Below are 15,647 nucleotides of genomic sequence, written 5' to 3'. Positions count from 1 at the left end.
TACTACCCAAAGCAATAGATTCAATGCAATCCCTATCAAACTGCCAATGGTATTTTTTTCACAGAACTAGAACAAAAAATTTCACAATTTGTATGGAAACGCAAGAGACCCCAAACAGCCAAAGCAATCTTGAGAAAGAAATATGGAGCTGGAGGAATCAGGTTCCCAGATTTCAGACTATACTACAAAGCTACAGTAATGAAGACAGTCTGACACAAAAACAGAAATATAGATCAAGAGAACTGGATAGAAAGCCTAGATATAAACCCACACACATATGGTCACCTTATTTTTGATAAAGGCAGCAAGAATATACAATGGAGAAAAGAAAGCATCCTCAATTATTGGGAAAACTGGACAGCTACATGTAAAATAATGAAATTAGAACACTCCCTAACACCATACACAAAAATCAACTCAAAATGAAAAGACCTAAATGTAAGGCCAGACCCTATAAAACTCTTAGAGGAAAACATAGGCAGAACACTCTATGTCATAAATCACAGCAAGATCCTTTTTAACCCACCTCCTAGAGAAATAGAAATAACAACAAAAATAAACAAATGGGACCTAATGAAACTTGAAAGCTTTTGCACAGCAAAGGAAAAAATAAACAAGACAAAAAAAAAAAAAACAATTCTCAAAATGGGAGAAAATATTTGCAAATGAAGTAACTGATCAAGAACTAATCTCCAAAATTTACAAGCAGCTCATGCAGCTCCATATCACAAGAACAAACAACCCAATGCAAAAATAGGCAGAAGACTGAAATAGACATTTCTCTAAATAAGATATACTGATTGCCAACAAACACATGGAAGGATGCTCAACACCACTAATTATTAGAGAAATGCAAATCAAAACTACAATGAGGTATCACCTCCGTCACACCAGTGAGAATGGCCATCATCAAAAACTACAAACAATAAATGCTAGAGAAGGTGTGGAGAAAAGGGAACCCTCTTACACTGTTGGTGGGAATGTAAATTGATACAGCCACTATGGAGAACAGTATGGAGATTCCTTAAAAAACTAAAAATAGAACTACCATACGAGCCAGCAATCCCACTACTGGGCATATACCCTGAGAAAACGATAGTTCAAAAAGAGTCATGTACCATAATGTTCACTGTAGGTCTATTCACAATAACCAGGACATGGAAGCAACTTAAGTGTCCCTCGACAGATGAATGGATAAAGAAGATATGGCACATATATACAATGCAGTATTACTCAGCCATATAAAAAAACGAAATTGAGTTATTTGTAGTGCGGTAGATGGATGTATAGTCTGTTATACAGATTGAAGTTATGTCAGAAAGAAAAAAACAGAGTTATTTTTAGTGAGGTAGATGGATGTATAGTCTCTCATACAGATTGAAGTAAGTCAGAAAGAGAAAAACAAATACCATATGCTAAAACATATATATGGGATCTAAAAAAAAAAGTGGTTCTGAAGAACCTAGGGGCAGGACAGGAATAAAAATGCAGATGTGGAGAATGGATTTGAGGACGTAGGGAGGGGGAAGGGTAAGCTGGCACAAAGTGAGAGAGTTGCACGGACATATATATACTACCAAATGTAAAATAGATAGCTAGTGGGAAACAGCCGCATAGAACAGGGAGATCAGCCTGGTGCTTTGTGACCACCTAGAGGGGTGGGATAGTGAGGGTGGGAGGGAGGTGTAAGAGGTAGGAGATATGGGGATATATGTATATGTATACCTGATTCACTTTGTTATAAAGCAGAAAGTAACACACCATTGTAATGCAATTATACTCCAATAAAGATGTTAAAAAAAAGTCAACAAGAGCAATGTATATGTGCATAAACTATGCAAATTACAGTAGTCACTTATATTGATCTGTAGGGATTCTGAGCATTTCATTCCTCTGAGCTATTTCAAATCTGTAAATTTAGAGAACCAACAGTGGTACAAAAATCAATCTTTTCTGTAAACATGTACATTTTGTTCAAGAGAGGTTCAATTTACCCCTCTTCCAACCCCCCTCCACACACACACTCCTCTTTTTTTTTTTTTTTTTTTTTTGCGGTACGTGGACCTCTCACTGTTGTGGCCTCTCCCGTTGCGGCGCACAGGCCCCAGACGCGCAGGCTCAGCGGCCGTGGCTCACGGGCCCAGCCGCTCCGTGGCATGTGGGATCTTCCCAGACCGGGGCACGAACCTGTGTCCCCTGCATTGGCAGGCGGACTCTCAGCCACTGCGCCACCAGGGAAGCCCCACACACTCCTCTTTTTAAGAAGTTAAAAGCAACAACAGCAATGCTGAATGTAGCTTTAAGCTTCAAAAATAGTTGTTCTCAGAGTCCCAGGAATAGTAGACAACAGTGGTGCACCCACATAAACACAGACCCAACAGGTAATGGGCCTAATATTTTAGACAAATTTTGGGTATGTTCTTTCCATAAACTTTCCTCCTGAGACAATATGACTAGAACGCAAAGTGGTTGTGGGGCTCTTGCTGAGTTCTCTCGGAGCACTTCTGGCATTTACATGCTGCCCATCCCACTTAGCTTTAACTTTCTGATATCCCTGGAGGCATAGGGGGCCGACCACAGCCCCAGGTCACTCAGGGCTCCTCTGGTACCCAGAAAGGAAGCAAACAGCGGCAGCACGTTCGCAGGGAAAAGGGGGCAGGGGAAGGTGAGGTTGCTGGTCACTGTCCTAAGGGAGAAGCACTTCAGAATCCTGCTAATGGGGCGCTCAGCATACTAGGCAGGAGAAATAGCCTAGAAGCGAGGCGTGCCAGTGGCCCTGAGGATCCTTTCCTTCAAAGTTACCAGCACTACCACCAGCAAAACAGAGAGAGTTTTAAATTGGAGTGTAGGATGTTAAGGGGTGGAGAGGGAATCAACGTGCCCCACTTCCCTACTGAATATTCTTTTCTTTTTTCTTTTTTTCTCTCCACCTCCCCACCAGGGGGAAACAAGGGAAGCACTTGCCTGTTATCCTCAGAAAGTACAAAACTTTTCAGTCTGGGGAAAGGCAGTTGACTTCGATACAGGGGTCAAGATGCACACATTGAAGGGGAAAAGCTTACAGGAAGACCCGGGAGAGAGGCCAGCGCACAGGGTGGAGGGAAAGCTGGTAAGGTTAACCGAGCTGGAAACCTAGCAGCTCGACTGAGCGCGAAGGTACAGAGCAAGTTGTAATTAGCCGACCTTAGCCACGGCTGTGGTAACTTAACAACGATGCCAGCCACTGCGGAGCAGCCGGGTATGCGGTAGCCTGGGCAGGAATTGTTGGACCAGTAAGGAGGGACTGGGGAGAAAATCATGAGTAAACTCAAAGTAGTGCTTTCTGCACAACGCTCCTCAGACACACACACCTTAAGAATGGCCTAGAATCAGGCTTCATGCTGAAAATCCTAAGATAGTTTCATGTTTCAGGTTTTATTATTTCATTTTCTTCTTCAGCATACTTCAGTATTTCAGGAAAGTTGCCTGGAAGATAAAAATGTCAAATAAATTTTATTAATGAAAGTCGCTGAAAGACTATTCTGCTGACGCATCAAACCACAGTTTATATCCCCCAACTCTCTTTGAATATCCTCCGTGAAAACTCTCCAATCTTTGTACCAATCAATGCTGTATTGTGTTAAGATCTTTACCCCTTACTAACCAACCAAGTACGCTACTGCCAATTGAAAACACCAGTGTTAATTGAAAAGTGAAATCTTCAAAAATGCATACCAATTTTGTCCTTTCCAGCCCCCTTTAATTCCTACTAATACGTTGGGACCTGTTGAGATAGTGAACTCTCTTATCGCGGTAATAATGAAGTAAGCTATTTGTTTTACCAACAGGTGTTTAAACTGTATTTTCCAAGAGCCAACACTTAACAGTTTTCAACCTTGGAGAGCCGGGGAGGGTGGAGTAAGCAAAGGTCCACTGAGCTCACTCACACTGAAAGTGGGGGACAGTGTGAGGTCTGAGGGGTGTTTGGTCTCTTTTTAGGATTGACCACAAATCAGATAAGTCCCCTTGCCTGCTCTGGCTCTGCCTTTCCAAGGGGGCGGGTCAGTTTTACCCTAGCGGGTAGGAGCCCTTAAGGGGAATGGCAAAAGCAGACCGAAAAGCCCGGAGTAGAGGAGTTGAGAAGAAGCACAGAGCTGGCTTGTTTTTTATTTTATTATTTTTTAATTATTTTTTTTGCTTTACGCGGGCCTCTCACTGTTGTCCGGACGCGCAGGCTCAGCAGCCATGGCTCACGGGCGCAGCCGCTCCGCGGCATATGGGATCTTCCCGGACCGGGGAACGAACCCGTGTCCCCTACATCGGCAGGCGGACTCTCAACCACTGCGCCACCAGGGAAGCCCTGGCTTGTTAAATGAAGACCAGGAGTAGGGCTCAGAGGGAAGCATCCTGGTGAGTGCTGTGTAGGACTCGGTTAAAGGTCCGCCCCACCAAGGAACCGCCCGAGGCTCCGGATGGCAGGGCCTTCTGCGCCTGCAGTTCCGGACGCGAAGCCCAAACAAGAAGCTGCTAAGAGGATGAGCTGGCTTGGTAGTGGGCCGTGGGGAGTAATTATAGGGGGCGGCCGCGTCCTGGGACGCGAGGTGGTGGGGGGCACAGCCCTGGGCTGCAGCCACCGTCTTTAAGAGCAGACAGTGCTTTCTTGGCATTTGTGTCGGTCTGTTACGGAAGAAATGAGCGAGTCGGGTAGGAGGGGATCGCTTCGTGCGTGAAGAGCGCAGGGTAAGGATCTTTCCCTGACAGCAGCTGATCAACAGCCTGGGTAAAGCCGAGAAGGAATGGTTTACCCTTTACTGAAAGTCGTCCCTTTTAATATGTCAAATTAATCCGTCCTCTTGGTAACCGGTTAACCTACTCGCAGGCATGCCACCTCTCAGCAACATATAAGCTCCAAGTTTTTTGGAGGAAGCGGGTTGCGTGATCAGAGAAGAGAAAAATAGGCGGGATAGAAGTGGGAAGAAAAGAGGGAAGTACTGTTGGTCCATTTCAATTGTCTACACTTTGTACAGTTGTAAAAAGGTCCGTGACAATAAGGTGCGGATAACTCATAAGGCTGCTGCACAGGATAACCACTAATTTCATAGATTGTCCTCACAAGGACTCCTAGTGTTGGAGACATTATCTTCAAACCCACTGGCTCAACTTCCTTCGATGCTTGCAGGTATCACCTAGCTGCCCAAGCCTTTCTGAAAGTCACAGTTACACTGACCTTTAAAAATAGTTTTCCAAAACACTTTCGGAGGTTTCCGGAAGATTGTGCAATGGCTTCGAGCTTGACAGAGCAAGTTAAACTCAATTGCGTGGGAAGTGGACGCTTCAACGCCACACATCTTTTATAAGCTCCCACACGTGCATTTCAAGCTATAATAAGACTTTAATTTTGGGTGCTCTTAGTTTCTCTATTTTTCCCCTGTACTAATTTTGCGTTTATTTTTGAATCGACTTTAGCTCATTTATGATAGTGAAATTATTTCCCATTAAAGGTAGCAATGATGGGGACTTTAATTGTATAATCTGATCAGATGATGTTTTCTGTAAAACAATTAGAGGTTTATGGACATCTGGTTAGATGAAAGAATCTAATTTATTAATCTCTGTCTATTTTAGCTCAAAGCAATTAAGAATTTTTCATCCTGTGAAGCAAGATAATAGATCTTTGATATTCGGAATAATGAGTGTTTTGCCTGTTAGTTTCTATGTTTAACTTTTCTTGTAGTTGGAATGGTTTAATTGAAGATGCAAACTTTTGTTCTTGTGTCCCAGTGTCTCTCTGTAACTCAGAAGGTACCTCTCATTTTGTGTTAGTAATTTTTTAGAATACAAAACAAAGGAATTCTGAATTAAATATTTCTAAATATCCAGAAAATAAAATGAAGCTCCTTAAAATGTAACTGTGCTAGGAAAATAAATACTCTTCTTGTAGGAAACAACTCAGAACAGTTTTAAAAATCCAAATTCACAAATCTAGGTCAAATTTTTTTCAAATGAGACTAACCATTTTTGTTCAATAAAAACACCTTTGTCTTGTCTGATTAATAATTGTTAAGTAAAATACAAGCATACATTTTATCCTACTTAGGTATTCTTTTTCCAGGTTTACTGATAAGTAAGCTAAAGTTATTTCCATTTAATGTTTAGGCTTACAGAGAAAGTAAATCTGTTTTTTAAACCAAATTGAATCATTGTTATGACAAACTGATTTCAACAGTAATCATATTTTGTAATTTGTAAGTTGGATGATTATTTTCCAAGATATTTAGGTATCTTAAAATGTTGAACTGTTAGAAAATTGAGTAGGTTAATGTTTATTTATTGAATTCCTAGATTACTTCTAAGTAAGATAGAATATCTTATGTATTAGGAGCAACAATGGCAGAGAAATAAATTGTACATGTTTCTGTTTTTCAAGGCAAAATAGTTTTTCGTTCTAACAAAGTAACTCAGATTTCAACAGTTTGTTGTCTTTATTATTTTGTTGTTGGTGGTGTCCAGACCTTGTTACACTCTGAAGTCTTATTGAAGACACCAAAATATTTTTCTTTACATGAGTTATAATTATCAATAATGAAATAGTAATTTTATCGCTGACTCATTTTAATTATTATTATTATTTTGGCTGCGCCACGAGGCATGTGGCATTTTAGTTCCCTGACCAGGGCTCCAAACTACGCCCCCTGCAGCTGAAGCGAGGAGTCTTAACCATTGGCCTGCCAGGGAATTCCCTGCTGACTCATTTTAAAATAGCACTAATACACATATTGCATGGGTTAACATATGTAAGATGTTATGCAAATAGCATCTTGAATTGTTTTGATCTTGAGTACCCACTGAGAAAAAAATCTCCATGTTCAAGAAAACTGTTAATTTCTTCCAGAATATAAAAAGATATATTTCCAAAAAATTTGGAAAGTGAATTTTACCTGCATTGGTCTATATTACCTGAACGTGAGAAGAAGTGTTACTGATTTTTTTGGCAATGTTTGCTGTGTTTTCATGGCGTTCCTTGTTTTGTCTTACTGATTAATGTGTTTGCCTACAATATGAAAGGATTTTCTTAACGTTCTGTGTTACTTGCCTACATGGTAAAGATTTGTGACTTACCAGAATAATTTCTGTGCTTTAGGTTGACTTTAATATTATTATTTAGGAAAAAACAAAGACAGACAAAATATTTCATCACTTACAGAAGAGCTTGTTTTATTTACAGCCATGTTACGTGTATGTTTAAAATATTTTTACTGTCAATTTAATTAAATAGGTGATAAGCATTTATTATCATATATCAAAAAACTAATTTTAATCATGTCCAATTCTGCTTTTGCCTTCTAAAGATACCCTAAGCATAGAAAAAAATTCAGAATATCTTTAACACTTAAAACTATCTTTCAGGGCTTCCCTGGTGGCGCAGCGGTTGGGGTTCCGCCTGCCAATGCAGGAGACGCAGGTTCGTGGCCCGGTGCGGGAAGATCCCACATGCCACAGAGCGGCTGGGCCGTGAGCCATGGCCGCTGACCCTCAGCGTCTGGAGCCTGTGCTCCGCAATGGGAGGGGCCCCAACAGTGAGAGGCCCGCGTACCGCAAAAACAAAAAACAGAAAATGTTATAGAGATTTGTTCTTCCATATTATAAAAAGAGAGATGCTAGAAATATATGCTTATGATATATGTTGCTATTAAAGAATTGCATAGGAAAATTTTCAAATCAAATGAGACACTCAGTCTTGACTAGGTTAAATTTATTTCTGTAAGTGCAATTAATTTAAATTAAATTTAATTTAATTAAAATTAAATTAAATTTAAATTAAAGATTTAATTTAAATATTTTATTTTTTGTGAAGAACTTTTTTAAATTCAGAAATTGCATACTTTATCCAATTATACGAGGAAGTTCGTTCAAGAGTTTTGTCAGTGTCATCACTTTCTATATTTTTAGGTTCAAAGAAAACCCTGGTTAAATTGACTATGAGTTAATTTCTGTTGCATTTTTCTCTGTCTTTTAGTGCTTTGCTGGATGATACTAGGCAATAACTATATAGTGTGTAAAGTAATAATTTTAGTTTTTATTTTATTTTAAATGTTTGTTCACAACTTTACTTCAATTTGGATCTAGCATCTTCTACACCACTGTTTTTCACTTGGCCATGCACAACAAACTTATTTATGGAAATTTGTGAAAATCCTTCAGAGTTGCCTATTCAAGTCCTTTGCCTATTTTTTAATTGGATTGTTTGGTTTTGTTGTTGAGTTTTAGGTGTTCCCCTTGTATACTAAATATTAAGCCCTTATCAGAGATATATGATTTGCAAATATTTTCTGCTTTTTTATTCTGTTGATGTCTTTTGATGCACAAATTTTTTAACTTTCATGAAATCCAATTTGTCTATTTTTTCTTTGGTTGTCTGTGCCTTTTGAGTCATATCCAAGATGTAGTAGCCACATCCAATATTGTACAGCTTTTACCCTATGTTTTCTTCTGAGAGTCTTATTGTTTTAGGTCTTACATTTATGTCTTTTATCTATTTTGAGTTAACTGTTGTAGATGGTGTTAGGCAAGTGTCCAAATTCATTATTTTCATGTGGATATCCAGCTATCCTTTCCCCATTGAATAATCTTGGCACTCTTTTAAAAATAATTTGACCATAATGGGATTTTTACTTCTGGATTTTCTATTCTATTCCATTGGTCTCTATGTCTGCCTTTATGCCAGTACCATACTGTTTTGATTACTGTAGCTCTCTGGTAAGTTTTGAAATCAGAAAGTATGAGTTCCTCCATTTTGTTCTTCTTTTTCGAGATTGTTTTGGCTATTTGAGGTCCCTTGAGATCTGCAAAATATGTCATTGTTACTCCCAACTCTTAAAAATAATTATGTCAAAGGACTTAAAGGGCAAAGTCATAACTCATACAAATACACTAAAAAGCACGTTAAAGATTTTGGTTATATTATAAATGTGGGTATCAGTGAGGTACCATAAACAGTACACAAGTCAAATAAGCACCTTTTTAATATGGAGTATAGGAATGTTGAGAAACACACGTAAATGATTTTTCTAGGGCTGCTATAAAAAATTATCACAAAATAGGTGGCTTAAAACAACAAACTTATTTCCTCACAGTTCTGGAGCCTAGAAGTCTGAAATGAATGGGTTGATAGGGTGGTTCATTCTATGGGCTTTCTCTGAGGGAGAATCTGTTTCATGACTTCCTCCTAGCTCTCAGTGGTTTGCTGATAATCATGGGCATCTTTTGGCTAGTACATGTAGGGGAAAGTATGAAAATTCCACTTCAGAGAATTCATTTATCTGTCTGTAGAAGAATTTTGCATTGCTGTAAGACAATTAAAGGATAGAATTTTATAACCTGGAAGAATGTAATGTAAACATTGCTTAGTTTTACATTGAAGATATCAGGAATCTTTTTGTTTATCCCCCATGTGCTTATTACTTGAGAAACTGAATTGGAAGTAATGTAACAGAGAGAGGTTCAAAATATTAGATTGCTTTGGATTCTCTTTATCTCTTACATTCCTACATGGATTTGCAAAGGCTTTTACCGTTTTTTTCTTTTTCTTTCTTTAAATCAGGAAATGAATGCCTTTTCCAGGAGAAGGGAGACTAAACATTATTCACAGTGAAAGGGAGAGGTTAGGCCATGTTTACAATGTGCTTTAACATATTCTATCTTTTGGTCATCAGAAACACATGTGAATTCTGCAGGATGAAGCTATTATTCTCATATTACATATCACATATATAAGTCGTCTCACCAGGTAAGTTTCAGGAAGCTAGTATTACTCACTGACCTTGGTTGGAAACCAGATAAAATTAGCCTCCTTTTGCCCCCACCTGCCGTAAAGGTCAATGTCATCAGTAAATACTGCATCCTTTTCTGAGCTCGGTATGCTTGAGATCCACACCATATTCTGCCCAGGCAGTCCCAGCAGCACACATTTTTAGGCAGCTCCTTCCACAGCCTGGAAATGCAGGAACTGTGTCTTTCAACTGTTTCTGTTCACCTAATGCAGGGAGAACAATTTTTAAAGCTTTCCTGCAGACGGACCCTCTGGACTGTTGCAATAGCTTTTGGGCTTGTGAGGGAGTTGATTCCTGGAGGGACAGCAGGATTGGTCCTGTTATGGGTGGAGCAATATCTGTGATAGATATAATTCTCACAGGAACGGGAGGCATAGGTGTCTTGTCAGTATATGCTCTCCTTCCCAGTAAATTTAGATTTTGCCTGGGCTGGGTGGAAACCCAGTTGTGTGTCCTGGATCTAGTCCATGACCTTGAGTGAAAAACAATGCATGGAGACACAGGGCACGCCATATTTTGGAATCCTGAGAGACAAGTATTCGCACGAAGAGTGCAGTTTTGCATGCCTTTGCACATCTGTTTATTCCAGTTCTGTGGAATGAAGAGCCACACTGAGGAAGGAAGTCATAAGAAACATTTAATCACTGGAGAAGATTACAGTGCCAGAGTTTCAAGTTCTGGAAAACTCGTGGGGTCTGCCTTGAGGGATGCAGGAGCTTCTCTAATGTCTACAACACTGGCTTGACTTTCTCCTGTCCAGCCAGAAATCTGTATTTTCTGTGTTTGGAAGTCATTAGAGCAGCAGACCGCAAACTGCGACCCACTGGGTTAGGGTGTGAATCTGTTTAACTCCACTCAGCAGGGCATTAGTCTGTCTTTGCAAACTACAAAGTAAGCTTCGGGGGTTTGGGGTGAAACGGATGCTCTTTCACTGAACACCAAGCACCTGTAGGCTCAAGAAAGCAGTAGGCTGCGTTCAGTGCAAAAAATGACTAGTAGAAACTATGGTAGTGTGAGTAGAGGTTGAAAGGGCAATCTCAGAAATAGGGATTTACCGTCAGAGATCCCCATCCTGCTGCGGGCATTACTACTCAGACCCTTCCTCAGATCCTGGGGATGTGGTGGAACACTGAACAACCAGCACACAAATCCCTGCTAACCACCGCAACCTTTTTGGAGGGATCATGGGAGCTGGCTTTGATCTAATTACCAGCATGCTGCACTTTGGAAGGAGGGCATTGCAGTCTTCCTCATGACTTTTCCTTGGCCGCAGCACACAGAGTGTGTATACGTGCATGGGGCACGGGTGTAAGGGGAAGCAGTGCAAGAGTAAGCAACTCGGAACTACCTGTCCCTACGCTAGACTGAAGAGCTGGGGTTTTCCTTCGGATCTCTGGCTCCCAGAGATGCGGTTTGACTGCCCACATTGGGGACCATGAAGGAGTCGGTCCAATGGTATAATAAGGTAAGAAGATCCCCAGTAGTCTAGTGATAATTGACTGCCAGAAGTTGGATGGATAGTGGGGAGGATGGCTGCTGTCAGGGGGGTGGGCGTGTGGGGGAGTGGGGAGGGAGAGTGTGGAAAAGAGTTCTTTTAAAGACTTTCCCTGACATCTCCTTCACCAAGCAAGAGGCTCTGGAACTTACCTTTACCAAACTAAGGGCTAAATATGTAGTTCTCTGGTCTATTGAAACAGTTGGGTAAGTCTTACCTTGGAAAGTTATGTTCCAGTTATTTCGCTTGAAGCATCCCTCCAAACTTCTCAACAATTGAGCACCTGGAGAAACTCTGGAGAAACAATAACTGGAGGCATCCCGATTGGCAAAGGAAGAAGTAACACTATTTGCAAGACATGTTCTTGTATATACAAGGAACATGAACACAGACACAATGTAATAAATGAATTCTGCAAATTTGCAGTAAAAGATGCAGCGCAGGCTTTACTGAACAGGGTGAACAGGGTGTGGCCCCCAAGGCACATTAACTCAGGACTTGTAAACAACAGTGAAAGTTCTGGTGAAGGGTCAGGACCCTGGGCAGGTGCTGGAGCTGGAAAATTCAAATTCTGAAAGATAATACTCCTCTGCTTTTTGCAAAGTACAAGCATATCTCAGATATTATGCTGGTTTTGTTCCAGGCCACTGCAATAAAGTGAACAGTGCAATAGAGCGAGTCACACACATTTTTTTCTTGGTTTCCCAGTGTGTATAAAAGTTATGTTTCCCCTATATTGTAGTTTATTAAGTGTGCAATACCATTACATACAAAAATCAATGTACAATTCTTAATTAAAAATAATTTATTGCTAAAAAATTCTAACCATCATGTGAGCCTTCAGCAAGTTATAGTAGTAATATCAAAGATGACTGGACACAGATCACCATAACAAATGTAATAGTGAAAAATTTTGAAATTGAGTATTTAGCTGAAACAAATAGACTCACGGTTATTTCTCCAGCACAGATGGGTTCTTTTCAGGATCAGCAAAGAATTGTAATTTAGGACCCGCAACAGTGGGCAGGCCACATGTAACTCCCCCACAGCAGGAGAACGCTATTGCAGAGAGGAGAAAGAAGGTGGGAGGGCGGTAGCAAACAGAGTCCCTGGGTTCTCACTGGCTGAGTCCTTGACAAGAAGAGGGCTCTCTTCTTCCTGGGCGGGGCGGAGGGGGGCGGAGGGGAAGGGTCTGCAGTGGTCTTACCCTTCTGGTCACCCAATCCTATTTAACTGAGGTTTCTGTTTGTTAATTTTTTTACACGGGAGACAGGAAGTGAGGAAATAATGTTGGAACATGGTGGCAATAAACTTGCTGGATGCAGGATTACCACAAACCTTCAATTTGTAAAATGATGCAATATGTGTGAAGTGCAATAAAACAAGGTATGCCTGCAGCGCCTCTTACCCCCAATTATTTCAGGATAATAATAGCTAGTAGGGCCCATAATAAGGATAACCTAACAAGAACAAAAACAGGAGATACTCCTGTTTTCACCTGACCCTAAACTCTTCCCTTTTCAAAGTAGTTTCCTTTAGCGTGAAATCGCCCCTAAAAAACTACAAATCCCATTAAGCAGCTGGCGCAGCACAGTAAGTACTCCTCCCTTCTCAGAATGCCGCGGAGTTCCGCCCTAAACCCAATCTGGGCTTGCAAACTATGGCGGGACAGTTTGCTAGGACCTGCAGTTCTTTCCACACTCTTTATCCTCTTCTGCGCAGAGTCACTGGGGCATTCTGTTAGCCCTTTGGCCCTGAGACCGGGCTTGGCCTCCGATGCTCCCCTCCCCCACCTCACTCAATTCTCTGGAGGCAAACATCCAGCCGTCACGTGGAGAGGGCCGAATCGTCGACTGGCTGCTGAGGCTTGGAAGGTAGTAGATAGGCCTCGCGAGCTTCCGTTCTTTGGGTCAAAGGTGCCGGTTTAAGTGCTTCCGTCACTTCTTGGCGACGCAGGTAGGATAAAGAGCGCCGGGAAGAGGCGGCGGAGTAGGGGCTAAGGAGACGATTGAGGCCGGACGCAGCGGTCGACTGAGCAGCCAGAAGCAGGTCAGTCCTGGTTTCCACGGGGTGGCGAGGGTGGAGTGTGAGGGAGAGTATTACCTTTTACAGGTTTGCCTGTGCACTCTCTTCAGTTACTTTAGGTACGGGACAAACATTCCGCTTTCTTCAGACGGTGGCGATACTAGGGTGTTTGTGTGGCGAGGAGGTGGAATCGGAATAAATGGGGTGGAGGGTACCGCTGTGGGTTGGGGAGGGATGTGTGCGGCTTGGGTATTAGAAGAGGCGGGGAACGCAGTCCTGTCTGTGGGTGAAAGGGTGCGAGGCGGGGGTGCGCCATGTGTTGCAACGATGTACTGCGGGTGCTCCGGGGTCCTGTGAGCTTGATGTTCTCTCCCAGTTCCTGACGTCCTCATGCTCCCTCCGTTCGGCGCCACCTTCGGTCGACTAGGGACAGGGATTTGCTCTTCTCAGCTTTCGGCGACTGCATGCGTCGCTCTGCATGGTGCGTTGGGGTTAGCGCCGGCAAGGCTGTTGCGTACTTAGATAATGGCGCGGGGGCCGGGGATGCGCTGCGTTTCTGTTTCCCGGTCCTCCTTTACTCTCTGCTACCACGCAGTTGGTGGCCGGCGGTGGCGGAACTGGTACGGCTGCTTCTTAGCGTCACTGACAAGGCAACATTCGGGGCTTAGGATACGGAGGTGACGCCGAAGTACCTCTTTCCAACCTAATTGGGGAGCATCATCGTGCAATAACTTGTCTTTCTAACTCCTTTAAAAACAAACCAAAACAAAACTGAACACCTTTATCTTTCCTTTGGTTTGTGCTTTAGCGCCTCCCGTACTTTTGGTCTCTCAATCCGGTAGACATGCTGGAACGTTCCCCTTGTCTTACTTTACTTACATCAGGGTCATTTCATTGTTCCTCTGGTGACAGGAAAACCTAGATCTGCTTCAGACTGTAAAAATCCCACTTCTCCTGGGCTGAGTTTGTAGAATCAGGAAGTTTTCCACAACGACTGGGCTGCATACAGGTATATACGGTTTCCAGAGCCCTACCCTAGAGTTGAGAATTGCAGGGAAAGGGCTTGGTACAGTGGAAATCTTTTTTCTTTTTCCGTTCATTTAAACTTGTTGAAGCGTTCATTCCTGTTTAAACGTATGAAATAATATTTTTCTAACATGTTTCATGAACTTCAAAAATCTCAGTTTAGATTTGAGCAAAGTGTCAAGAATTAGCTTTTTTTGACCTGTTTCTGAGGTGAGGTATTTTCTTGTGCCTCTGTATGAAGGTGTCAGTACTTCACATCTTTCTTTCTTTTTTTTCCTTTCTCGCTCCTTGTATTCTGAAAGAAAGATCCAGTTCTTAAAGGATTGCGAAAAAAACTTGAGTGCATAGTACTGTAGAGATTCAAAATTATCACTTTCACTACTTTCTCCAAGGACAACTCTGATTTAAAAAAAAAAAACCAACAACAATGCAGTTTACGATATTCCAACAAAGAAGAGAAATCTTATTTTATAGACAAAAAGGAGAGGTGGTGGGAGGTTTGAATGAAAATCTTTTGCAGAAAAGTGAGAGTTCAGGATGTTGATAATTTCTCACTGGCTGAGTTGTTGAAGTAGTCGATTTCTTGGAGGAGATGCACTGTACATTTTTTTCCCTTTTGGCACCTTTTGGTAGTTGAGAATTTTTTCCTATTGATGATTCTTCTGTTGGGATCTGTAATTGATAATTTCTCCTATGTAGTTACTTTTACTATTGTTCTTTATTTCTTTGTATGGCTTTTGAGTTAATTTGTAATGTCCCTTTATTTTTGTCAGAAGGACTTCCTTTGTGGTGTTTTGTTTTGTTTTGTTTTTTTTCAGGGCAGGTCTACTAGTAAAGGATTCCCTCAGCTTTTGTGTATTTGGGAATGTTTTAATGTCTTCTTCATTTTGAAAGATAGTCTTTGAGTTTATCATACTTAAGAGTTTACTCATTACTTAACTCATTGGATGTGTAGACTAATGGTTTTCATCAAATGAGAGAAGTTTTTTTTCATTTCTTTGAATATTCTTCCAGCCTCCTTCTCTCCTGTTCTGTGACTTCCATTATGTATATGCTAGTGTCCCACAAGTCTCAAGTTCTGTTGATTTTTATTTATTCCTTTTCCTTTCTGTTTCTCAGATTGTATTTTCAATTGACTTAGATTCTAGTTTGCTGATTATTCTTCCTGCTAAATTCAGTTGTCATACTTTTCAGCCCTGAATTTTTCTTTGGTTCATTTAAAAAATAATTTCTACCTTTTTATTGATGGCTGATTCTTAATTTCTTTTATTCCTATGACTTGCCTATAGTTA

The 15,647-nt window shown here is 41.2% G+C and overlaps 1 protein-coding gene across 2 annotated transcripts in view; it reads left to right on the top strand.

The window, feature by feature from the left end:
- Positions 1–13,186: 13,186 nt before the first annotated feature.
- The window catches only part of LOC137217809 (gamma-taxilin-like), a 57,689-nt gene continuing 55,228 nt past the window's right edge, over positions 13,187–15,647 (top strand). For both annotated transcript variants that reach the window (XM_067724771.1, XM_067724770.1), the window contains exon 1: positions 13,187–13,353. The gene's annotated coding sequence lies outside the window, so the exon portion shown is untranslated. The remainder of the gene's footprint in view (positions 13,354–15,647) is intronic.

The sequence above is a fragment of the Pseudorca crassidens genome, chromosome Y (genome assembly GCF_039906515.1).
Source record: "Pseudorca crassidens isolate mPseCra1 chromosome Y, mPseCra1.hap1, whole genome shotgun sequence".
Classification (NCBI taxonomy): Eukaryota; Metazoa; Chordata; class Mammalia; order Artiodactyla; family Delphinidae; genus Pseudorca; species Pseudorca crassidens.
Note: the sequence above shows the minus strand (reverse complement) of the source record. Positions and strands in the feature narration are given on the sequence as shown.